This window comes from Oncorhynchus gorbuscha, linkage group LG03, assembly GCF_021184085.1.
Source record: "Oncorhynchus gorbuscha isolate QuinsamMale2020 ecotype Even-year linkage group LG03, OgorEven_v1.0, whole genome shotgun sequence".
NCBI lineage: Eukaryota > Metazoa > Chordata > Actinopteri > Salmoniformes > Salmonidae > Oncorhynchus > Oncorhynchus gorbuscha.
Window position 1 is genome coordinate 76,307,335 of NC_060175.1, and position 25,610 is coordinate 76,332,944.

At 41.4% G+C, this 25,610-nt stretch overlaps 1 long non-coding RNA gene across 1 annotated transcript in view; it reads left to right on the forward strand.

Moving 5' to 3' along the window:
• Positions 1 to 25,610, forward strand: part of LOC124031934 — a 28,103-nt gene extending 2,493 nt beyond the window's left edge. Inside the window, exons 2-3 of the long non-coding RNA XR_006838185.1 lie at positions 25,351 to 25,426; positions 25,555 to 25,610. This is a non-coding gene — a long non-coding RNA (uncharacterized LOC124031934). The remainder of the gene's footprint in view (positions 1 to 25,350; positions 25,427 to 25,554) is intronic.

Genomic DNA, 25,610 nt, shown 5'->3' on the forward strand with positions numbered 1-25,610 from the left:
ATACCCACTGTAAACTAAAGGTAGGCCTCTGTATTGCTGATAAAGAAGGTTGGGCCCAGAGTGGATTGTGGCTGTGGGATGGTGTTTCATTCTGGGTGTGAAACCCTAACCCTGTGGAAAAGTGCTTGCAGAGCTGGAAGCTGGCTGTGCCCTGAATAGCCGATGATGTTTGGTTGTACGGGGAGCCCGCCTTTAATCACAGTATCATATCCAATTAACAGGCCATCCACTCAAGACATGACTCTCCTTGTATGGTGGAAGTTTCCTGCGTTTCCTGGGGTTGGATAGGGAGGAGGAGGGGTGGGATATGGGAATATTATGATGAGCAGTTACTCGAGGTAGAAGGGGATGTCATGTTGTTAGTGGTGGGGGGGTTAAGGGCTATATACTCAGTGAGTGGAGGATATCTTCCACTAGAAGGATTTGGTTAGGTGCTACTAGCTACACATTTAAAAACTCTAGGTTTTTATTCCAGACGCCTTCAAGATAAGCTGTTGCATCTGGCAGCGTTGTCAGAGCCCTAGGGGAGGGCATCTTACTGTACTGATCTGGTATTTGCATCCTCTGGACCTCTTCATGGAGACAGAGCGGTGTCAGAGCTGAGAGCTCTTTTTTTGATTATCATGGGATGACATCCATCAAGTGATGAGAAGATCATTGCTATCGCATGTTGCATTATATACGCAGTTTAGAGGCCTTTGAAAGTTTTCTGTGCCTACTGTCTTTATTTTAGTCCTCCTTTCTTTTTTTGACTTTGCATGCTCCTTTACCTCATATTGTACACCTATTTCTCTTTCACAAAGTGGAATGTTTTATTTATTGTTTTATTTTATTTAACCAAGTAGGCCAGTTGAGAACAAGTTCTCATTTATAACTGCGACCTGGCCATGATAAAGCAAAACAACAACACAGAGTTACACATGGGATAAATAAACATACAGTCAATAACACACAAAAAAAATCTGTATACAGTGTGTGCAAATGAAGTAGGGAGGTAAGGCAATAAATAGGCCAAAGTGGCGAAATAATTACAATTTAGCAATTAACACTGGAGTGATAGATGTGCAGATGAGGATGTGCAAGTAGAAATACTGGTGTGCAAAAGAGCAGAAAAAAAATATATGGGGATGTGGTAGGTAGTTGGTTGGATGGGCTATTTACAGATGGGCTGTGTACAGCTGCAGCGATCGGTAAGCTGTTCTGACAGCCGATGCTTGAAGTTAGTGATTTTTGCAATTCTTTCCAGTCACTGGCAGCAGAGAACTGGAAGGACAGGCTGCCAAAGAGGTGTTGGCTTTGGTGATGACCAGTGAAATATACCTGCTGGAGCGCGTGCTATCGGTGGGTGTTGCTATGGTGACCAGTGAGCTGAGATAAGGCGGAGCTTTACCGAGCAAAGAATTATAGTTGACCTGGAGCCAATGGGTTTGGCGACGAATATGTATCGAGGACCAGCCAACAAGAGCAAACAAGTCGCAATGGTGGGTAGTATATGGGGCTTTGGTGACAAAATGGATGGCACTGTGATAGACTGCATGCAATTTGCTGAGTAGAGTGTTGGAGGCTATTTTGTAAATGACATCGCCGAAGTTAAGGACCAGCAGGATAGTCAGTTTTAAGAGGCTATGTTTGGCAGCATGAGTGAAGGAGGCTTTGTTGCAAAATAGGAAGCCGATTCCAGATTTAATTTTGGATTGGAGATGCTTAATATGAGTCTGGAAGTAGAGTTTACAGTCTAGCCAGACACCTAGGTATTTATTGTTGTCCACATATTCTAAGTCAGAACTGTCCAGAGGAGTGATGCTCGGCGGGCGGGTGCGGGCAGCGATCTGTTGAAGAGCATGCATTTAGTTTTACTAGCGTTTAAGAGCAGTTGGAGGCCACGGAAGGAGTGTTGTTTGACATTGAAGCTTGTTTGTAGGTTTATTAACACAGTGTCCAAAGAAGGGCCAGATGTATACAGAATGGTTTCGTCTGCGTATAGAGCAACATCATTGATATAGACAGAGAAAAGAGTCGGCCCGAGAATTGAACCCTATGGCACCCCCATAGAGACTGCCAGAGGCCCGGACAAAAGGCTCTCCGATTTAACACACTGAACTCTATCTGAGAAGTAGTTAGTGAACCAGCCGAGGCAGTCATTAGAGTGATGGTGGCCCATTATGTTTGGCAAAGGGCCTGTTTAGGCACATTTTCAAGGTAAAACCAAAACTGAACGTGACAGATAGTTTCTGAAGACAGACACACAGATCAACAGATAAATTGTAGACAATGATCCAGTCTACTCTAACAACATGACAAGGCGTTGGAAACATACATTAAAGATGAAAGTAGGTTTACTTTGAAAGCACTCTGCAAAGGGTTGTCACGCAAGAAGGGCGAGGGGAGAGACACAGTGGGAGGGGTGTAGCATTTCTTGAGGGAGCAGGTGTAAGGGGGCAGCTGGGTGGGAAGTGTTCGGTGGCAGGGAGGGGAAGAGCCTTCGTCTTATAAGGGTTGGGCAGATATGTATAGCCACAGAGTCAACATGACTGAAAAGGTCAGTGTCTAGGATAGGGTGAAGAACCTCCATGTATTGTCTTTTATCAAACACCCTTTTCACTCTCCTGTAGTGTTTTTGGGTATTCTTTGCTGTTTGTAATTGACAAAACCCAAGAGGGTGTATATTTCATTTTTTATTTAGAAACATAGTTGTTGTTCTCTTCAAGCAGAAGTGGCAAATGGAAAGGGTCACAAAGGAATGTTGGTCTTGTTCATTTTCAGCAATTCTGGAACACAGAAAAAATGGTTAATTTGATCCTCTCCCACTTAAGCCAATCCCTTATCCCTTTCCCAGCAATAGCAAAGCACCCACTGTATCATACATTTTTTGAAATATATTTTTTTAATTGAACTTTTATTTAACTAGGCAAGTCAGTTAAGAACACATTCTTATTTACAATGCCAGCATACCCAGCCCATACAACACTGGGCCAATTGTGCACCAACCTATGGGACTCCCCATCACAGCTGGATGTAATACAGCCTGGATTTGAACCGGGGACTGTAATTACACCTCGTGCACTGAGCTGCAGTGCCTTCGACCGCTGCACCACTTGGGAACCACAACCTAATGATATATAGTAACTCCCCCATAACCCTGTATGTGTCCAGTCACCAGAGGATGAATGTCTTATAAGCATTTTCATGTTTATGATTGGATATGTTATGTCTCGATGTGGTACTTACGTGATCCCAGACCTCAACACTGTATTCTCTTTTGAATATTAGTAGTAGAGAAACCCAGAACAGTGGGAGTTGAGTTTAGTCATGACTTGTGTTCATTAATAATAATTAATACAAATAAACTTGCCTACACACATTACCATAGTGCACCTGCTTGTTTGTGCTATAACATGATTAAATCTTCAACATAATATGTCAACAATAGTCTGTGTGTGTGTGTGTGTGTCAGTATGTGTTTCCAGTCAAATGATTTACCCACAGACAGCGTGCCCAAATTTGCCCGTTAATTCCAAACCAATCACTAGTCAAAGTTTGTTATTATTGACCATTAGTCATCTACCTGTTTCTGTTTCATAAGCACATACATTAATGTGAATGTTTTTTCCATTGGAGAAAATTGAGCTTGTGTATGAGTATGTGTGTGTCTTACCATCCAAATCAATCCTGTTGTCTTTGTTAAGGTCGGCGTTTTTCATTAGCTCGGTACATTCCTCGTCATTGACTGGCTTTCTAGTGGTGGCCATTATGTCATTAAACTCCTCACCATCGCCATTTCAATTTAGATAAATTACAAAAATGTAACACACAGCTGTTGTATTTTTCCTGAAGTAAAAGGGAAATTAAGCTAATTGTCATTAAAGGTTCAAAATGAGGCAGGTCGTTTGACAGGCCATCCACTAGATAGCTTTTGGTATTCCTAGTTATTGAACCAGGGTGAGAAACTTAAGGTTACTTTCGTAACCCCAGTTCTTTGAGAATATGAATGAGATGTACAGTGCCTTCAGAAAGTATTCAGACCACTTGACTTTTTCCACATTTTGTTGTGTTCCAGCCTGCATTTAAAATGGATTACATTTAGACTTTGTGCCACTGATCTACACTAAAAACCTCATAATGTCAACATGGAATAATGGCTTGATAAGTATTCACCCCCTTTGTTATGGCAAGCCTAAATCACTTCAGGACAAAACATTATCTTAAAGCTGCAATATTTAACTTTTTGGCTGACCAACCAAATTCACATAGAAATGTGAAACATGTTCTATGTGCTCTATTTCTATGCTTCCCATTCTTAATTTTTGTTTTTGCCTCTTTTACTTTCGTTTTTGTACACCAGCTGAAAATACAATATTTTTGGTGATTGAAAATATATTTCACAGTGGTTTAGATGGTAAAAAGATTCTCTACACATGACTTATTTTGTCACATAAACTGAAATCATTCTAATTTAAGCAACCAGGAAATGGTGGAGTGATTTCTTCATGTTGCACCTTTAACAAGTCATCTAATAAGTTGCAAGGACTAACTGCTTAACATGATTTTTTAATTACTACCCAATCTTTGTACCCCACACATACAATTCATTATCTGGCGAGCAGTGAATTTCAAGCACTGATTCAATAACAAAGACTAGAGAGGTTTTCCAATGCTTCGCAAGGAAGGGCACCAACTGAATATTCCTTTGAGCATGGGGAAGTTATTAATTACACTTTAGATGGTGTATCAATACACCCAGTCACTACGAAGATACAGGTGTCCTTCCTACTCAGGTGACTGATTGGAAGTAAATGGCTCAGGGATGGTGGCTTTAAAACACTTACAGAATATACAAGCCAATGGTGACTTTAAAACACTGACAGAATTTAATGGCTGTGATAGGAGAAAACGGAGTATGGTTCAGCATTGTAGTTACTCCACAATAATAACCTAAATGAAAGAGTGAAAAGAAGGAATCTTGTACAGAATACAAATATTCCAAAACATGCATCCTGTTTGCAATAAGGCACAAATGTGTCAAAGAAATGAAGTTTTTGTCCTGAATATAAAGCATTATGTTTGGGGCAAATCCAACGAAGCACATCGCTGAGTACAACTCTTCATATATTGGCTGCATCATGTCATGGCTATGCTTTTCAACGGCAAGGACTAGGGAGTTTGTTTCGGATAAAAAGGAAAGGAATAGAGCAAAGTCCAAAAGAAAAACCAGGTTCAGTCTGCTTTCCAAATCAAATCAAATTGTATTTGTCACATACACGTGTTTAGCAGATGTTATTGCGAGTGTAGCGAAATGCTTGTGCTTCTAGTTAAGACAGTGCAGCAATATCTAACAAGAAATATCTAACAATTTCACAACAAATACCTAAAACACACAAATCTAACTAAAGAATATATAAATGGATGAGCATGTATAGAATACAGTATATACATATGAGATGATTGTCATGCCCTGGCCTTAGTTATCTTTGTTTTCTTTATTATTTTGGTTAGGTCAGGATGTGACATGGGGGATTTATGTGTTTTGTCTGGTCTAGGGGTTTTGTAGGTTTATGGGGTGTTTTCTAGTCTAGGTGTTTATGTAAGTGTATGGTTGCCTAGATTGGTTCTCAATTAGAGGCAGGTGTTTATCGTTGTCTCTGATTGGGAACCATATTTAGGCAGCCATGTTCTTTGGGTATTTTGTGGGTGATTGTTTCTTTGTCTGTGTTTGTTCACCACACGGTACTGTTTTTGGTTTCGGTTATTCACGTTACATTGTAGTGTTCAGTTTGTCTTTAAAATTAAACATCATGAACACTTACCACGCCGCATCTTGGTCCGATCCATACTACACCTCCTCTTCAGACGAAGAGGAGGAAATCTGTTGTGACAATGATGAGTAATGCAAGATATGTAAACATTATTAAAGTGACTAGTGTTCCATTTATTAAAGTGGCCAGTGATTTAAAGTCTATGTATATAGGGCAGTGATGTCTATCTTGGTCCCAGTTTTGATGCACATGTACTAACCTCACCTTCTGGGTGATAGCGGGGTGAACAGGCAGTGGCTCGGTGGTTGTTGTACTTGATTATTTTTGTTGGCCTTCCTGTGACATCGGGTGCTGTAGGTGACCTGGAGGGCAGGTACTTTGCCGGTGATGCGGTGATGTGTTGTATAGACCGCACCACCCTCTGGAGAGCCCTGCGGTTGTGGGCGGTGTAGTTGCCTACCAGGCGGTGATACAGCTCGACAGGATGCTCTTAATTGTGCATCTGTAAAAGTTTTTGAGGGTTTTAGGTGACAAGCCAAATTTGACATTATGGTGTATTTTGTGTAGATCGTTGGCAAAAAATGACAATTAAATCTGTTTTAATCCCACTTTGTAACACAACAAAATCTGGAAAACATAAGGGGTATGATGTTTTTACACCTACACCTACTCTCCCAGAGTCTCCAATCCGCTCCTTCATTCAGTACTCCTGGGACATGAGCCACGCGTGGTGAGAGTAGGTATACTCTGCTTCACACTGGCGGTCGATGTACACCACCACGGTCATATTGTTTGTCCGGACCAGGATGTGACAATTCGAAGGCAGGGTAGAACGTTTTTCAAGGAAATAAACACTATCCGTTGACTGCTCTTCCTTCGTAAACTGCACCCCACCCTGTGAGTGGTGTCTGCCGTCACCACCTTGATACTACCCCTTGGGGCGTGCCAGAAACAAATATCGAGGGGCTCTTCCAGTGACAGAGAAGATTGACACCTAGGTATTCTATTCTCTGTGTGGGCACTAAACAGCTTTCTTTCTGGTTGATCTTGAACCCTTAACTCTGTGTGGTGGGTTACAAGGGAAGCCGGGTCTCGTCCCCTGATTCTCAAATGTTCCATTTTTAGCACCTTATTTTCATTTATCATTTCAGTCTAGAACCAATTATCCATAAACAGGACACACAGCATTGAAAAGGTCCATGATAAATAATCAAAATCAAACAACATTTAATGTCTTTACATGTGATTTATAAAAATATAGATTATTTACAGGAAGTCATGAAGGAAGATGGGTCTATTTCTTTTTGTCTTTGCTCCTTGAACCATTGGTTCAACAGGAACAATATGACAGAGATTTAAAACACCTCCAGGGGGAGTTGATAGTCAATCACAGCCATGTCCCACCACTCGGCCCCAATACTGATTCAACAACTCCTTGTACTGACCCCCTCTGGCCGCTATGGTAAAGATCCTCCCAAAGTCATGACTAGTTACCCCGTGACACGGATATAAATATGCAGGCACTCCACCTATCAATTACTCACTTTGTCACTTTCAATCACTTTGTCACCATCTTCTGTCTAGCCAGCACCACTGTCTCAGTAACATTTGGTGACCATGGTGGCTTTGAAAAACCTAACCAACATCGAACACAACGACAACGTGAATTGAAATGCGTACAGTACATATAATACTGCATGATGTTTGGTATATGGTAAATGCAACCTAATATAACTCTCATAAAAGCCAATCCAAAAAAAGGTAATTGAAAAAAGACAAGTGTTTGTGTGTGGGCCAGAACAACATAATATGAGCCTTAAACATCAAAATCCAAACCAGGTATCCATTAGTCCAGCTTCAGTCGACAATTCCACTCCATTTCCCACAATGAAAAAAATATCAGAAAATAATAAAAAAAATGGATCACATCTGTGGAAAATCAGAATGAGCGAAACAATCCTAAGACATCTGCTCATTAAAATATAATGGATCTTTTTTCCCTCTTTGTTTCACCCTCGACGGACTCTCCCTACAGTATGTTGGCTGGCTCCGCTGCAACAGACAACAGACAGGTTCATGGAACTGCAGGGAAGAGTGGCTTTCTGATACATGGTTGATACACAGCTTTATGAGTACGCAATTAAGTACCCCCGCATCTAGCTACTCTTTGTCTGAATATGATCCAGATTGGGCATGAAGCACTTGCTGCTTACTTCAATCCCTCACAACCTCCACCTCAGTCATACCGCCTACCCCTTTCCTCCTTAAGTTCCCTCCTATCCCCCATGTTTAACTAAAGGACAAGAGTAGCAGTCTCAATGACATTTTATTATGGCAAGGGTTCAACTGAGAACCTTAACAGTAGATCTAACACACACACACACACACACACACACACACACACACACACACACACACACACACACACACACACACACACACACACACACACACACACACACACACACACACACACACACACACACACACACACACACACACACACACACACACACACACACACATTAGGATAGTGTTCTATGTGGAATGGGCTGGGCATGAGGCGGGAGGGATTTGTACCGTCTCCCTCACATGCATGTGGGCTACCAGCTCTGTCTGTTAACCAAGTGATCAAAGTCAACAACCACCCCTCCCCACACACGCACACACAGTGCTAAATGTACAGTCCTAAATTCAGTCACAAGCTAAGGTACTCATACAAAATACATTACGAAAGTTTCCACAAACAAATCCACTTGCACATTGAGATGCCTTAAAGCACATTGACACATACTTAGATGAAATTCATTTGTTATTTAGTCATTTGCACAGGGTCACAGGTGTACAGTGAAACACTTAAGCTCTGATCTCCAACAGTGCAGGTGTGAATGAAACAATAATACAAAATGATAATATATACATATTTACAACTGTGACAATGATAAATGTAATGACTGGTGGTGGCTTTTCCGCAGCCTGATGGTCTGGGGGTAGAAGCTATTGACCAGTCTGCTCATTTGAGCCATGCTCCTGTACTACCCGCGTCTGAGCGAGGTAAACAGGCCGTGACTCGGGTGGCAGAGGTCTTCTTGGCCTTCCTGTGACACCAGGTGTTGTAGGTGTCCTGGAGGCAGTGGCAATCTGTCATTCAGGGCAGGTGGGGCAGAGCCCACCTGTTTTGAGACCACATTTTTAGCAGAATTAATTTATTTATTTATTTTAATTCTTGGGGCTGTCAATTAAGCATGATTTGTGCTGCGCTCAAAACAACTCTTAACCCGGACTTGAGAACTTGACTTCAGTGAGTTGAAGACAACTGGGAAGTTGGGAATAAATGAGCTCTGGTTGGGAAAATACATTTTGAATTGTAATCCAACTCGGAATTGTAAATCTGGCCTCTTTCTAGAGCCATGACCTGAAGATCAATGATGTCATCATGATGCGAGTTCCCAGTTGTTTTGAAAGCACCATAACACCAGATAATGACAGACTTTGATGACAAAATGCTGTGCCACCTTTCTGTTCAAGTGAGCATAGCACACCACGGTGAGTCCAAAAATGTCTTGTATGCTGCTGCAAAAATTATGTAAAATGCCAGGGAGGTATGTATACTGTAGCTAAGAAAGTAATACTAATTGTATGTTGTGTAGTAAGATGTTAATAGCCCATGTGCCTCACCCTAATAATTTGGTCTATTTATTCCTCTTAATTTTGCCTACTGTTCTAACTTGGTGGTACACATGCAGCCTATAACCTGTTTTTGAGAAATGTAATCATTGAATATTGTAAGATCTTTTGTTGTCTGCTTATATTGCATCCTTTATTTATCCTACGGTTCTGACTTGGTGTACAAGGAGAAAACTGTAATGGCCCATGTTCTGAATTCTGTAGCTTTACATTTCAAAAGCGCTGAACATAGAGTTATATTGACTACGTCCGTCCTAGCTCGCTCATTAATGTCTTAATCAAAATTCCGGGTTGCCTCTTATCCACTTGTCGTCTCCTTATGCCAATTTTGTACATCTCAATTGACATTAGAAACCACATTTGTTTAAGCAAGTCAGCCATACCAGCTATATTTGTTTTTTAAATGCAGTAAATGAGCCTGAATGAACTGTTTCGCTGCCAGACAAGGCTCCAGACAGGTGTAGCAGTGGTAAGATGTTTGGACAGCTGTTTGGACAGCTTTATGTAGGCCCTAACAGTTTGTGGGCACTGTTTGTCACCGTTATAGTGCAATTCATGTATTAGTGTTGTGTTGTGTAGTGGCTTTGCTGGCATGCATCCCACTTTTGAATTTTTTTTGCCCCACCAAGATTTACATGCTAAAATCGCCACTGCCTGGGGGCAGGATGTGTGCATCTAATGGTGCGTTCGGCTGAGCGTACCACCCTCTGCTTATGTGATGTATTTATTACAAATAACTCACATGGACTCCAGTGCACAAAGATACAAACACACACATACTAACAGGCATCTATCACTGTATCTTTAGATGATTACAGTAAACAGAGCATACTGTCAAAGAGAAACACTAATTCACAGTGTGAAGTGAAAAACAAATCAGATCCACCTATCAAGTCGATATGTCATTGATTACATGTAACTTAGGCTGCCTTTACTCAGGTAGCCCAATTCTGATAAAAAGAAAAAGAAATGTTTAAAAATTCAGATCAGCTCTTTTGCCAATAACTGGACAGCAGATCAGAATTGGGCTGCCTGTGTAAACACAGCCATACAGTGACAAAGACCAGGACTTAGGAACCACTACCAAATGATCATTCATTCAAAAACAAATCAGGTTTTATGTAGTTATTAAGTTAATGATCAGATAAATAGATAACTAAAGGAAAACCTTTTGATGGTGAGGATATGATACTACTCATCCTACACTGAAACATTCTGCAGTGCAAATGAAAGCGCAACACAGAGAGAGCACAAACTGCAACAATCAAATTCCGGACCAAATCTAATAATTTAAAATAAGGACTTTAGCCCAAACTTAAATCTGAGAGCCTCACACCCTGATCTGTTTCCCCTGTCTTTGTACTTGTCTCCACCCCCCTCCAAGTGTTGCCCATCTTCCCCATTATCCCCAGTGTATTTATACCTGTGTGCTCTGTTTGTCTGTTGCCAGTTCGTTTTGTCCGTCAAGCCTACCAGCTGTTTTCCCTTTGCTCCTGTCTTTTTCTACAGTTCCTGTTTTCTAGTTTTCTCGGCTTTGACTATTCTGCCTGCCCTGACCCTGCCTGCAGTTCTTGGGTATGACACTACACGCTTGGCACACCTGTATTTGGGGAGTTTCTCCCATTCTCTGCAGATCCTCTCAAGCTCTGTCAGGTTGGATGGGGAGCGTCATTGCACAGCTATTTTCAGGTCTCTCCAGAGATGTTCAATCGGGTTCAAGTCCAGGCTCTGGCTGGGCTACCCAAAGACATTCAGAAATTTGTCCCAAAGCCACTCCTGCGTTGTCTTGGCTGTGTGCTTAGGGTCGTTATCCTGTTGGAAGGTGAAGCAGGTATTCATCAAGGATCTCTCTGTACTTTGCTCCTTTCGTCTTTACCTCAAATCCTGACTAGTCTCCCAGAGAATGATGCTGCCACCACCATACTTCCCCAGGTGTCCTCCAGATGTGACACTTAGCATTCAGGGCAAATAGTTAAATATAGGTTACATCAGACCAGAGAATCTGATGAATGTGGCTTCTGTCTGGCCACTCTACCATAAAAGCCTGGTTGGTGGCGTGCTGCAGAGATAGTTGACCTTCTGGAAGGTTCTCCCATCTCCACAGAGGAACTCTGGAGCTCTGTCAGTGATCATCGGGTTATTGGTCTCCCTGACCAAGGCCCTTCTCCGCCAATTGCTCAGCTTGGCTGGGTGGCCAGTCTAGGAAGAGTCTTGGTGGTTCCAAACTTCTTCCATTTAAGAATGTTGGAGCCCACTGTGTTCTTGGGGATCTTCAATGCTGCAGACATTTTCAGGTACCCTTCCCCAAATCTGTGCCTTGACACAATCCTGTCTCGGAGCTCTACGGACAATTCCTTCGACCTCATAGCTTGGTTTTTGCTCTTACTTGCACTTTCAACCGTGGGACCTTTATATAGACAGGTGTGTGCCTTTCCAAATCATGTCCAATCAATTGAATTTACCACAAGTGGACTCCAATCATGTTGTAGAAACATCTCAAGGATGATAAATGAAAACAGGATGCACCTGAGCTCAATTTTGAGTCTCATATCGAAGGGTTTGAATACTTATGTAAGTAAGGTATTTCTGTTTTTTATTTTAATACATGTGCTAACATTTCTAAAAACCTGTTTTTGAATTGTCATTGTGGGGTATTGTGTGTAGATTGATGAGGAAAATGTTTTATTTAAAAACATAGCAAAATGTGGATAAAGTCAAGGGGTCTGAATACTTTCCGAATGTACTGTACAGGTAGCTGCCAAAATAAAGGAAACACTTGAGTAAATGAGGGACACAACGTATATATTGAAAGCAGGTTCCTGAGTTAATTAAGCAATTAATATCCCATCATGCTTAGGTTGACCAGTTTCCCATTATTTTGGCTACCATGGCTGGAAGAGATCTCAGTGACTTTGAAAGGGAGGTCTCAAAGGAGCATTATGGGTTCTTAGGGTGGCTCTGTAAACACAGCCTTTGTGCCTTAACTTTTTAAGGCACAAAGGCTGTCCTTAACTTTTTACTGCAGTGTGCAAAATCAGGGTCGCACAGTTTTTCTTGGTAGCCTTAAACAAATCTACTTTGACACATAAAGTATACAACTCACACACATGGTTATGGCCTTAAAAAAACAGGACATGTCAGATATTGAGTTGAAATGTATACATTTTTAATTCACATCCCAATAAATTACAAAGCTGCTTGACATAGAAACACCAGATTTTCTCCATGAAAAAAATAAAAAAAAGTTTATTAATTAGGAAATTATGAGAAATATGAATAACATTCCACCCATGAGGCCACTAGGTCATCTGACTGCAGAAAAAACTGTTGGGGCAATGATCTTAATCGGTGGGTGAAAGTGAATGTCAAATGATGAAGTCCACATATGAAGTCTTTATCTACATTTCCCTTGTGCAGTGTGGTTCACAGGTATGCAGTGTACTACTGTGTGACATGGTTAGGAAAACAAGGTCTTTGTGTACCAGGTGCAGATTCAGTGACCTGTCATCATGGATTTTGAGCTACCCATATTGTAACAACACACCTGTCTGTTTGGCTTCTAATCATCCAACCTACCTCGTAAATAGCAGTCGGAGTCTATCTTTCTCCTCCTTCCCTCAAACCAAGGAGAGGGCTCAGTTAACACATCCCCTCCTCTATCCTCCCTCTCTCCTCTCTCCTTCCTCTGCTGCCTCCATTCCTGGGACCACTGATATCACCTCTGCTAGTCCAAGTATCTTATCTATCCTTGACAGACGGAACCAGCTGATCCCGATGCCTTCACCCTGCCTCTTCTTCACTCTCTCTCTCCCTAAACCCCTCCCCATCCTCCTCTTTTTCTCACTCTATTCTTGGACATTTCCAAGTAAAGCAGCTGGAAGCTCGAGACCTACCACATGGCGTTCCAAACTAAATAAGGCTAGGGGAGGCATGTGTATTCCTCCCCTCTGTCCCTTTCACACTTCCCAGTCCTAGGAGACAGCTTTGTGGACTGACAGTTAGTTGCCCCCCACAGGAGTCAATGTTGTATTTATAAGCAGGAGGACAAAGAGTAGGACTAGAAGAGGCAATATACTGTATCAAATCCATTATTATATTGTGTGAAGTACAGTATATATTTTCTGTGCCTACTTTGATTAAGTGCGTTAATTAAATAAGCAGCTAACCTTATTGTTGTCATGGAGACAGCTGGGTTTCTTTGCTGTCATGACGCCCATGATGTCCATGATGAAACAATACGCTGTAAATTCCTCTCCATCAAGTGGAAGGAAGAATCCGGTGGTTCATTTGGAATCAACATGTTTAGAAATCACAGGTCGGGTGTATTCAGGATCATTTTACAGTTGAACCCCCACTTAAAAATGTCATGACTTGATTTGAAGATACTTTGAGATTATTGGAGCGTGACATTTAGAGTTTGCTAACTGGGGGACATGGAATTACATTGGTTTTTGGTTAGAAAATGCTAATATCAATGCTTGGTGGCAGTGGCTAACCATAGGATGGATTGCAGTCTCTCCTTGTCCATAAGAAACAAACATGTAAATATGTAATTATTTGGGGGGAACTATCCCTTTAAAATACTGTAGGACTGTAGAATATGCTGCCTAGAGGGAGCTCTCCAAGAGGGTTGGCCACCCCTTTTCTATGTTTCCCAAAACTGGGGGTTTGAATATCATGTGACATTTTATTTATACAAATTAGTCAGAGGCTACAACAAAAAGGTGTTCTGCCAAGGGGTAGTCCAGGACTGGAGTTGGGAAAGACTGCTCAAACATAGGCAAGATCTTTTGCATTTATGCCTAACATTTCTGCCTAGCAACTTGTGCACAATACTAAAATGGCAAAACAGGAGGCAAAGGACATTGCAATTTAGCCTATTCTCATTTTGGCTATATTCAACACTGTCCGTAAATGAACGCTGGTTTTAATGTCCAGTTGGAAACGCTGTTTAAACGAGGGTTGAATGGCGGGAACCCGATTACCGAGATTTACCACTACCTTTTCCCGGGATAAATAACTGCGAGAAGCCAGTAAATTATAATCAATTATTTATGTGAACAGCATGGCATGAAATGAAATGATTAAACTATATGCGATGTCTAAATCTGCATTCTCTACGGCCTCTGCATGATGGATGAGGGTGGGGACAGACTGCCCATCTCAGCATTGTGACAGGTAGGCCTACATTTGCTGCAGCATAGTCTAATAATGTAGGAGAAAATGACACATTAGATCTTGTAAAAGATAATACAAAGAAAACATTTTTTTAAATTTTTTGTACAATCATATTTGAAATGCATGAGGAAGGCCATAATGTATTATTCCAGCCCAGGTGCAATGTAGATGTATCAATGTATGTGCAAAGTTTTAGACTGATCCAATGAACCATTGTATATCTGTTCAAAATGTTGTATCAAGACTGCCCAAATGTGCCTAATTGGTTAATTAATACATTTTCAAGTTCATAATTGTGCACTCTCCTCAAACAACAGCATGGTATTATTTCACTGTAATAGCTACTGTAAATTGGACAATGCAGTTAGATTAACAAGAATTTACGTTTTCTGCCCATATCAGATATGTCTATGTCCTGGGATTTTTTTGTTACTTACAACCTCATGCTAATCACATTTGGCTATGTTAGCTTAATTGTCCCGCAGGGGGGGCCACCGATCCCATAGAGGTCAAAAAAACATTACTTGGAGTCCCATGCTCTTGGAGTCCCATGCTCTTGGAGTCCCATGCTCTTGGAGTCCCATGCTCTTGGAGTCCCATGCTCTTGGAGTCCCATGCAGGAAAAGCTAGACTAGAACAGCTTGCTGAACATTATTTTTTTGAATTGCTTATACCAATAGACTATTCGAAGAGGGGAAGCAAGCTCTTGTTTACTGAATGTTATATACAACAGCCAATAGAACTCACGGGGTGTTTGAAAGAAGAGTGAACGCGCGATGGCAGTAGGCTATAGCAGTTATTTATTCAGACCCATAACCATTCAATCTTTGTGAAGTGAAGTGAAAGCCTTTTGCATCTAATTCTAGTCCTATATTATTCAAGGATGTCATGAGAATGATGAAGATAATGACAAAGAAAATGATTTAATTTAACTGTTGAAAGTGAGGAAGGAATGAAGCAACAATAGAGAGAAAGAGGAGGTAGGCTAATAACATTGGGGGAAATATTATGAACGGTATATACTGTATGCCTCAGCCTATTACTGATTATACAAATAGGGCTTTTGTATTTCAAAATTCCAATTCAATTCGCAAGCCTATACCTGTAACTTTGTATGCCGCATGTGCTGCACCAGAATTGCATGTTTTCTTCCTGATTTATCATGGTTTGAAAGTTGTGCATAATTCCAGTCCATATCATACAGTATAATATGATATAGTACAGTAATACAGTTCACACTCAAAATGATTAGCCTACTGGAGCTAGTTTAATTTATTTACCCAATAGAGCATATAGCTAGCTACATCTATGGGCTTTTATGTTTCTCTGTTGTGTTCCAATTCATCCCAAAGGTGTTCGATTGGGTTGCGGTCAAGGCTCTGTGCAGGCCAGTTAACTTCTTCCACTCCGATCTCAACAAACCATTTCTGTATGGACCTCACTTTGTGCACGGGGGAATTGTCATGCTGAAACAAGAAGGGCCTTCCCCAAATTGTTACCACAAAGTTGGAAGCACAGAATCGTCTACAATGTCATTGTATGCTGTAGTGTTAAGATTTCCCTTCACTGGAACTAAGGGGCCGAGCCCAAACAATGAAAAACAGCCCCAGACCATTATTCCTCCTCCACTAAACTTTACAGTTGACACTATGCATTGGGGAAGGTAGTGTCCTCCTGGCGTCCGTCGGACTGCCAGATTGTGAAGCATGATTCATCACTCCAGAGAACTTGTTTCCACAGCTCCATAGTCCAATGGGGGAGAGCTTTACACCAGTCCAGCTGATGCTTGGCATTGCGCATGGCGATCTTAGACTTGTATGCAGCTGCTCCACCATGGAAACCCATTTCATGAAGCTCCCGACGAACAGTTATTGTGCTGACGTTGCTTCCAGAGGCAGTTTGGAACTCGGTAGTGAGTGTTGCGACTGAGGACAGATGATTTTGTACACGCTACATGCTTCAGCATTCGACGGCCCCGTTCTGTGAGCTTGTGTGACCTACCACTTCGCAGCGGAGCGGTTGTTGCTCCTAGATGTCTCCACTTCACAATAACAGCACTTATAGTTGACCGGGACAGCTCTAGCAGGGCAGAAATTTGACGAACTGGTGGCATCCTATGATGATGCCATGTTGAAAGTCACGGGTGTCCACATACTTTTGTGTATGTTGTAAGAATTTTGATATCACAAACAGAATTGGGTTATAAGCCGTGTTAAGAGGATGTCATTTTTTTCCAGAGCACCAAAAAGTGACATTTTCAAATCGCAGTCACATGCAGGAAAGACGTTTTGGTTTCTATATACAGTTGAAGTGGGAAGTTTACATACACTTAGGTTGGAGTCATTAAAAATATTTTTTCAACCACTCCACAAATTTCTTGTTAACAAACTATAGTTTTGGAAAGTCGGTGAGGACATCCACTTTGTGCATGACACAAGTCATTTTTCCAACAATTGTTTTACAGACAAATTATTTCACTTATAATTCACTGTATCACAATACCAGTGGGTCAGAAGTTTACATAGGCCGCAGAAAAAATTGTAGACCTCCACAAGTCTGGTTCATCCTTGGGAGCAATTTCCAAATGCCTGAAGGTATCTGTACAAACAATAGTACGCGAGAATAAACACCATGGGAACAGCCGTCCTACCGCTCAGGAAGGAGACGCGTTCTGTCGCCTAGAGATGAACGTACTTTCCTGCAAAAAGTGCAAATCAATCCCAGAGCAACAGCAATGGACCCTTGAAGATGCTGGAGGAAACAGGTGCAAAAGTATCTATATCGAGAGTAAAACATAACCTGAAAGGCCGCTCAGCAAGGAAGAAGCCACTGCTCCAAAACCGACATAAAAAAGCCAGACTACGGCTTGCAACTGACAATGGGGACAAAGATTGTACTTTTTGGAGAAATGTCCTCTGGTCTGATGAAACAAAAATAGAACTGTTTGGCCATAATGACCATCGTTATGTTTGGAGGAAAAAGGGGGTCTGCTAGCCGAAGAACACCATTCCAACCGTGAAACACATGGGTGGCAGCATCATGTTGTGAGGGCGCTTTGCTGCAGGAGTGACTGGTGCACTTCCCAAGATAGATGGCTTCATGAGAACGGAAAATTATGTGGATATATTGAAGCAACATCTCAAGACATCAGTCAGGAATTTAAGCTTGGTCGCAAATGACTCTTCCAAATGTACAATAACCCCAAGCATACTTCCAAAGTTGTGGCAAAATGGCTAAAGGACAACAAAGTCAAAGAAAATGTGTGGGCAGAACTGAAAAAGCGTGTGCGAGCAAGGAAGCCAACAAACCTGACTCAGTTACACCAGCTCTGTCAGGAGGACTGGGCCAAAATTCACCCAACTTATTGTGGGAAGCTTGTGGAAGGCTACCAGAAACACTTGACCCAAGTTAAACAATTTAAAGGCAATGCTACCAAATACTAATTGAGTGTATGTAAACGTCTGACCCACTGGGAATGTGATGAAAGAAATAAAAGCTGAAATAAATCATTTTCTCTACTATTATTCTGACATTTCACATTCTTAAAATAAGGTTGTGATCCTAACTGACCTAAGACAGGGAATTTTTACTAGGATTAAATGTCAGGAATTGTGGAAAACTGAGTTTAAATGTACTTGGCTAAGGTTTATGTAAACTTCCGACTTCAACTGTAGTATCAGAAAGAGCAGATTATGAGGTTTATAATTCTCAAAATTGAAGTTATGAGCTCTATTTCAAAATATGACTTTTTTCATGAAGCACATGGCAACAGATAGGCTTTTCTAGTGTTAACCACCTAAATGTACATAAATGTAAAGTCCTTGTTATTTTATAGCTTTCACAGTCATGTGTGAAGATTCTTATTGTGGGGCTTGCGAAGCAAAATCCCCAACTTAAATCATCGACATAATAATAACTATGATGTAGTTATTCTTTAGCACTCGACTCCTACACCGTTTAAGATAGAAACGCAGTTCAAACGTTAGAACGTGTAGACTGGTCAGGACTGAGTTACTTGTATTTTGTTTGCCCTTCTAATGGCATTTCCTCAACATTCTAAGGAATCACTTCCAATATTCCATTTACTGTTAATTAATGCAATAATGCAACTTTTGACACAAATCAGCTACTTTGACTGCTTTGCAACAACTTAGTCTTTATTAACTTCTCTGCTACTCATCTGGCGTTTTAACAAAAATATATTATTCTGATAATAAGTTACAGCTGTTTTAGTAACTGCATCAACAACATTTCCTGTAACTTTTGACCACTCCCCCCAAACAGACAGACACAAATCTTCCACTTCTAGGAATAGCTTCGACCAATCAATAGAACGAGCTGTTTTAGTAACCCAACAACTGCTGCTGATTCCAATAAAACTACATCACATTTTGAAGTTCACTTTCCTTCCAGTCACTTTGTTTGTGACTGGAACAAATTGCAAAAATCACTGAAGTTGGAGACTTTTATCTCCCTCACCAACTTCAAACATCGTCTATCTGAGCAGCTAACCAGATCGCTGCAGCTGTACATAGTCTATCGGTAAATAGCCCACCCAATTTGACCTACCTCTTCCCCATACTGTTTATATTTATTTACTTTTCTGCTCTTTTGCACACCAGTATCTCTACCTGCACATGACCATCTGATCATTTATCACTCCAGTGTTAATCTGCAAAATTGTAATTATTCGCCTACCTCCTCATGCCTTTTGCACACAATGTATCTTGTATCTCTCTTTTTTTCTACTGTGTTATTGACTTGTTAATTGTTTACTCCATGTGTAACTCTGTGTTGTCTGTTCACACTGCTATGCTTTATCTTGGTCAGGTCGCAGTTGCAAATGAGAACTTGTTCTCAACTAGCCTACCTGGTTAAATAAAGGTGAAATAAAAATAAATAAAAAACACTATCATGAATCTAACAAATACGTTTTGTGGGTCATAGTGCAGTATTTATTTAGTTTAAAACAAAAACGTTGTTGTTTGCTAGCATGTTTTTCACGATGGCTTTAGCAGTGTTGCCAAGGCTACTGTTGCCTAGCAACACTTAACTCGGAGGGAGAGAACATCTTAATTTCTTGACAAATTCCCATGATCTGTGAATCTGTTTTGGACCAAACAGCTAGCTCTAAGATTTCTAATGCTCACTAGTAGAGCTCTGCTACCCGACCCGAGCCCGACGGGCCCCAACATTATACATCGGGCTAGGGTACAGGTAGGGCTCGAGTACCACTAAATTGATCACTAACATTTTGTTAGTCATTTACTTGTGCTCTTCTGCACAGCACACTCATATCTGACTAAGATCACAACATGGTGTCAGAAGTGCTTCAACCTCGTCAAAAATATAAAGCAGGAGGGATTTATTTAACAAAAAATAATAATGTTCCTTGAGTTTTGCCGGAATTTAGAGGGATGAGAAGTAGCCAACAGCTCTCTCACATCTCTTAATTGAGCAGAGCATCCCAAGCGAAGCTGTTGTTATGGAAACCTACACACTGTGAGCCACCATGAGCAGAGTGTATGCAGAGTGGACTGCTTGCATGCAGGGTGAAATCGAGACAGAGAGGAGCAGCTAATGGATGTATTAGTGGAGGAAGTTATTTCTCATTTTGGGTTTCAGGCAGGGCCCGGGCCGGGCCTTAAATTTGGCAGAAGCAATTGGGCCTGGGTAGACAGCCTGCTCTCGTAGACTCGACATAACATAGTAAATGTATATCTGAGACATTGAAATTAGTATGATATGTTACGTCTGGTATGGTTACATAAGACATAAGGTTACTTAAGGCAAAAACGAAAGGGGGTGGTGGGTCAGGGTGGATGGTTTATGCTGATGTCGAGCAACCCAAAGGGTGGGTGTTCAAATCTCATCACGGACTTTGGCATTTTAGATCATTAGCAACTTATCAACTACTTTTTAGCTACTTTGCAGCTACTTAGCATGTTAGCTAACCCTTTCCTAACCTTAACCATTTAACCTAACTAATAATCTTAACTAGCTAACATTAGTCACAACAGATTGGAATTCGTAACATAAAATACGTTTAGCAAATTCATAACATAACTTTTGAAAATTCATAAAAAATGTCATATGAATTCTAATATGTAACATCACATGAAATGTATGATGGAGATCCACAAATTAATACCATAAGATTTTTAACATGTTATACTAATTGGTGTGCACACAACTACTGACCACAACCACAAAACTATTTACAACACAACCACTGAACCAAACAACGACTGACCACAATTACAAGGGATAAGCAATTGAAATAGTTTCACTATTCTATTATTATTATTATATTACTATTCTAATCATTTACTTAAAGTGCAACTTTTTAAACTTCTTCCACTTCCACAAAAAATATTTTTACAGAGCTATACAACTTTGCTAGTTTATTACTCTTTGGACACTCTGTTAACTACCCTCCAGACGAGCTTCAATGCCATACAACTCTCCTTCCGTGGCCTCCAACTGCTCTTAAATACAAGTAAAACTAAATGCATGCTCTTCAACCAATCGCTGCCCTCACCTGCCCGCACATCCAGCATCACTACTCTGGACGGTTCTGACTTAGAATATGTGGACAACTACAAATACCTAGGTGTCTGGTTAGACTGTAAACCCTCCTTCCAGACTCACATCAAACATCTCCAATCCAAAATTAAATCTAGAATTGGCTTCCTATTTCGCAACAAAGCATCCTTCACTCATCCTGCCAAACATACCCTCGTAAAACTGACCATCCTACCGATCCTCGATTTCGGCGATGTCATTTACAAAATAGCCTCCAACACTCAACTCAAACAAATTGGATCACAGTGCCATCCGTTTTGTCACCAAAGCCCCATATACTACCCACCACTGCGACCTGTACTCTCTTGTTGGCTGGCCCTCGCTTCATACTCGTTGCCAGAACCACTGGCTCCAGGTCATCTATAAGTCTTGGCTAGGTAAAGCCCCGCCTTAGCTCGCTGGTCACCATAGCAGCACCCACCCGTAGCACGTGCTCCAGCAGGTATATCTCACTGGTCACCCCCAAAGCCAATTCTTCCTTTGGCCGCCTCTCCTTCCAGTTCTCTGCTGCCAATGACTGGAACGAACAACAAAAATCACTGAAACCGGAGACACTTATCTCCCTCACTAGCTTTAAGCACCAGCTGTCAGAGCAGCTCACAGATCACTTCACCTGTACATAACCCATCTGTAAATAGCCCAAACAACTAACTCATCCCCTACTGTATTTATTTATTTATCGTGCTCCTTTGCACCCCAGTATTTCTACTTTGCACATTCATCTTCTGCACATCTACCATTCCAGTGTTTAATTGCTATATTGTATTTACTTCACCACCATGGCCTATTTTTTGCCTTACCTCCCTTCCCCTACCTCATTTACACACAGTGTATATAGACTTGTTTTTCTGCTGTATTATCGACTGTATGTTTGTTTACTCCATGTGTAACTCTGTGTTGTTGTATGTGTCGAACTGCTTTGCTTTATCTTGGCCAGGTCGCAGTTGTAAATGAGAACTTGTTCTCAACTTGCCTACCTGGTTAAATAAAGGTGAAATAAAAAATATAAAAAATTATGTGATTGTTGATTCATTTACATTTATCCCTCATTTGAAGGTCAAACGTATTATGTGAACTGAACACTCGTTTTAATACTACTACTCCTTTTAATTTTTTTATTCAAAAGAAACATCTAATAGTCAAATCATAGAGTAAAAGCAGGTGAGCTGGTTCTACTCTTTTTGGGCGTTTTGTGGTGGAAAACTGTGAATCGAGCATAACAAGTCAACTGTGTTACCCATACATCGGCTAGAAATTTAAACTTGCGAGGGAATTTATGGTTATTTAAGATTAAATCATGAACCCTGATATGGTCAACACAATTTTTGTTTTGTTAGCAAATTAGACTACCCAAAATGCACTCTTGGTGCATTGACCCAATTGATGTGTTGGATTGCTGAGAGTATAGATTTGAACTAGGCCTACAAATAAGCTAAACCTTTGATAATGATTTTCATTATCAAATCAATTGTTTTGAAAATGAGTTACACACAAACTCTGACGCATCATTTCGAATGACATAGTGATAAGTAAGTAATTATATGCACACAGCTGCCACAGATGAGATACAGCTTTTTTAAGATAGAAAATGCACTATTTATAACCAAACGAGAATATATTCAATACGATTACTTAAGCCATTGTAAAATCAAGCTAATCCATTTGTATATAGAAGGCTAGTAGATAATGACAATGATAATTACAAGGATGGTGATGATGATGCTGTTGTTATAATGTATTATCAAACCCACAAAGATCAATTGATTATGGAGCTATCGATATAATGTCTTTACAATTTGAGTAGAAGGTGTAACTGTAGCTTATAGCCTAATAGTGCAATAAATAAATAAGACAAAAAGAAACCTAATGAGTAATAAAAGTATACTAAATAAAATATACATTTAAACATGTAGCCTACGAGGGACTGTAGCTAAATTAGCAACAGATAACATGAAAGTCTGCGACCACTGATTCTGCAGGTGGATTTTGTGTAACGCGCAGCCTTATAGCATCCGTCTCCAGCGCGCAAGCGGGTGATCGATACAGACAGAGAGAGAGAGAATAAAACAATGCGCTCAGCTAGGCCATGGCACATGAGTTCCTAAATCATGAATTCCAGTCAGGTGTTCAACCGTACCGGTCCATGCATTGCGCAACCTTTCGAGAACGGGACGGATGACAATCACATCTTCGACCTCGGTGGATGCCTCTTTTTGTCCATAATGCCATCTGATACTGAAGTAAATGTGCTGATTTGTGTGTTCTTGATGCTCACCATCCTCTCTTTGGCGCTTAACGGATTCACTTTGTTGGGACTTGGACGCTCGGAGGACCTGTCTTGGGAGCCACGCTATGCCCTGTTGAAGAACCTGATTCTGAGTGACATTGTGCAAACCATCAATTTGGGCCCGTTTGTGACTCACTGCTTATGGCAGAGAAGGACAATGAACTTCGATACCTGGTGCCTCATCCAGTATTTCACAGGCAGCGCCTGTATCTTCTGCACACTCATCACCATCACCTGCATGGCCATTGAGCGATACCTGTATGTGTGCCATGCCATCCACTACCTGTCCATCCTCACCCCACTGCGCCTTCGCCTCACTATCAGCCTCACCTGGGTCTTGTCCATCAGCGTTGGCTGCATTAACATCACCCTACTACACCTGGGGGAGGGGGGATATGGCACAGCAACCTCTGGACTCATATGTGAGCCTGACACAGTGGAACGCCACATGGGTTTCCCCAGGGCAGCGGCTATCACCCGCAAGCTGGTGGGCTTCATCATCACCCTGCTCTGCCTCCTCAGCTACTTCTTTGCCTATGTGCGGATGTACCAGGACGCCCGCAACGCTGTGGTGCCCTTCAACACGGTGAACACGCGGGCGCGCAACACTGTGCTTTTCTACTGTGGGATGCTGTTCTTGCAGCTGCTCCCTATGTTCCTCAAGATCACCTCAGATGCTCTGTGGGAGCTGGAGGGCACAGGGGCCATGATGGCTCCCCTGACGACTCTCTCTGGGGCTGGGACCTCGCTGTCGGCCGGCACCCTGCACATTTCCCTCCTGGCTCTCATCCTGGTGCCTCCCTGCATCAACCCCCTCATCTATGGACTCCGCAACTGGGAGGTGCGTCAGGCATTGCCCAGACTCTTCTGGTGGAAGGGTGAACGCCCTGAGCTAGACATGGACAGGACTTGTGTCTCCCAGATATGGCAACTGAGGAGAGGTACGATGAGGAGCATTGAAGTTGGGAGGAGAGATAAAAACCTGGGAAGGAAATGTACAATGGTTATCAAGGATACATAGTAAGGACAAAGAGTACAGTAGGGACCAAAATGACCAGTTTTATAATATTATACTGACTGTTATTGGTGTATTGTTTGTGTAGTGTAAACTGAGGCACTTGATATTGTATTTTAATCATTTATTTTCATTGACAAGGTTCTCATTCTTTAGCTGTATGCTCTTTCGATATCTCATCATGAGTGGCTCTCAATAGTGTGGTAAGGTAACAAAATCAAAATGAAATCCTATTTAAGTCAAATCAATTATTGTATCTGTACTTTACTATTTCTAATTCTGACTACTTTTACTCCACTACATTCCTAAATAAAATATGTACCTTTTACTCCCAAACGTTTCCCTGACACCCAAAGGTTACCTGTCGATTGCTCAGGCAGGACAGAAAGAGCAGGACAGAAATATGGTCCAATTCATGCACCTATCAATATAATGCGTTGTCATCCCTACTGCCCTTGATCTGGCAGACTCACTTTACACAAATACTGACTTCACAGGAGGTTGGTGGCACCTTCATTGGGGAGGACGGACTACAGAGGAATACAGCACAAAGAGACGTGCATTTTATTTGCTAACAATGTTTGGATCGATTTACGCCTGCGAGTCCTAATTTTCCTATTTGAACGCAGTATAGATTAACGACAGGAACTTGCTTTCTCATAAATCAACCGAGGACTGCCTATGTATCAAAATCACATCCATCTCACGCAACATCCACAAGATCGTGTCCAAGGGGAAATGTGGCCTATATGACTGTAATTAGTAAATACTAACATTATGAATGCTTATCCAGAGATATTTAGGCATCAACGTGACAGTATTTTCTGTTTGTTCTGTTGTTACAGGAACAAGCTATCCGGATACAGATGTCACGCCCTGATCTGTTTCACATGTTCCTGTGATTGTCTCCACCCCCTCCAGGTGTCACTTATTTTCCACAGTGTATTTAACCCGGTGTTCCCTGTCTCTCTGTGTCAGTTCGTCTTGTATGTTAGTTAAGTTAACAGTGTGTTTTTCACGTACTCCTGTGCTAATTCTCTTTTTTATAGTTCTCCCGGTTCTGACTCTGGACTACTTTCCTGCCTGCCTGCCTGATCATCCTGCC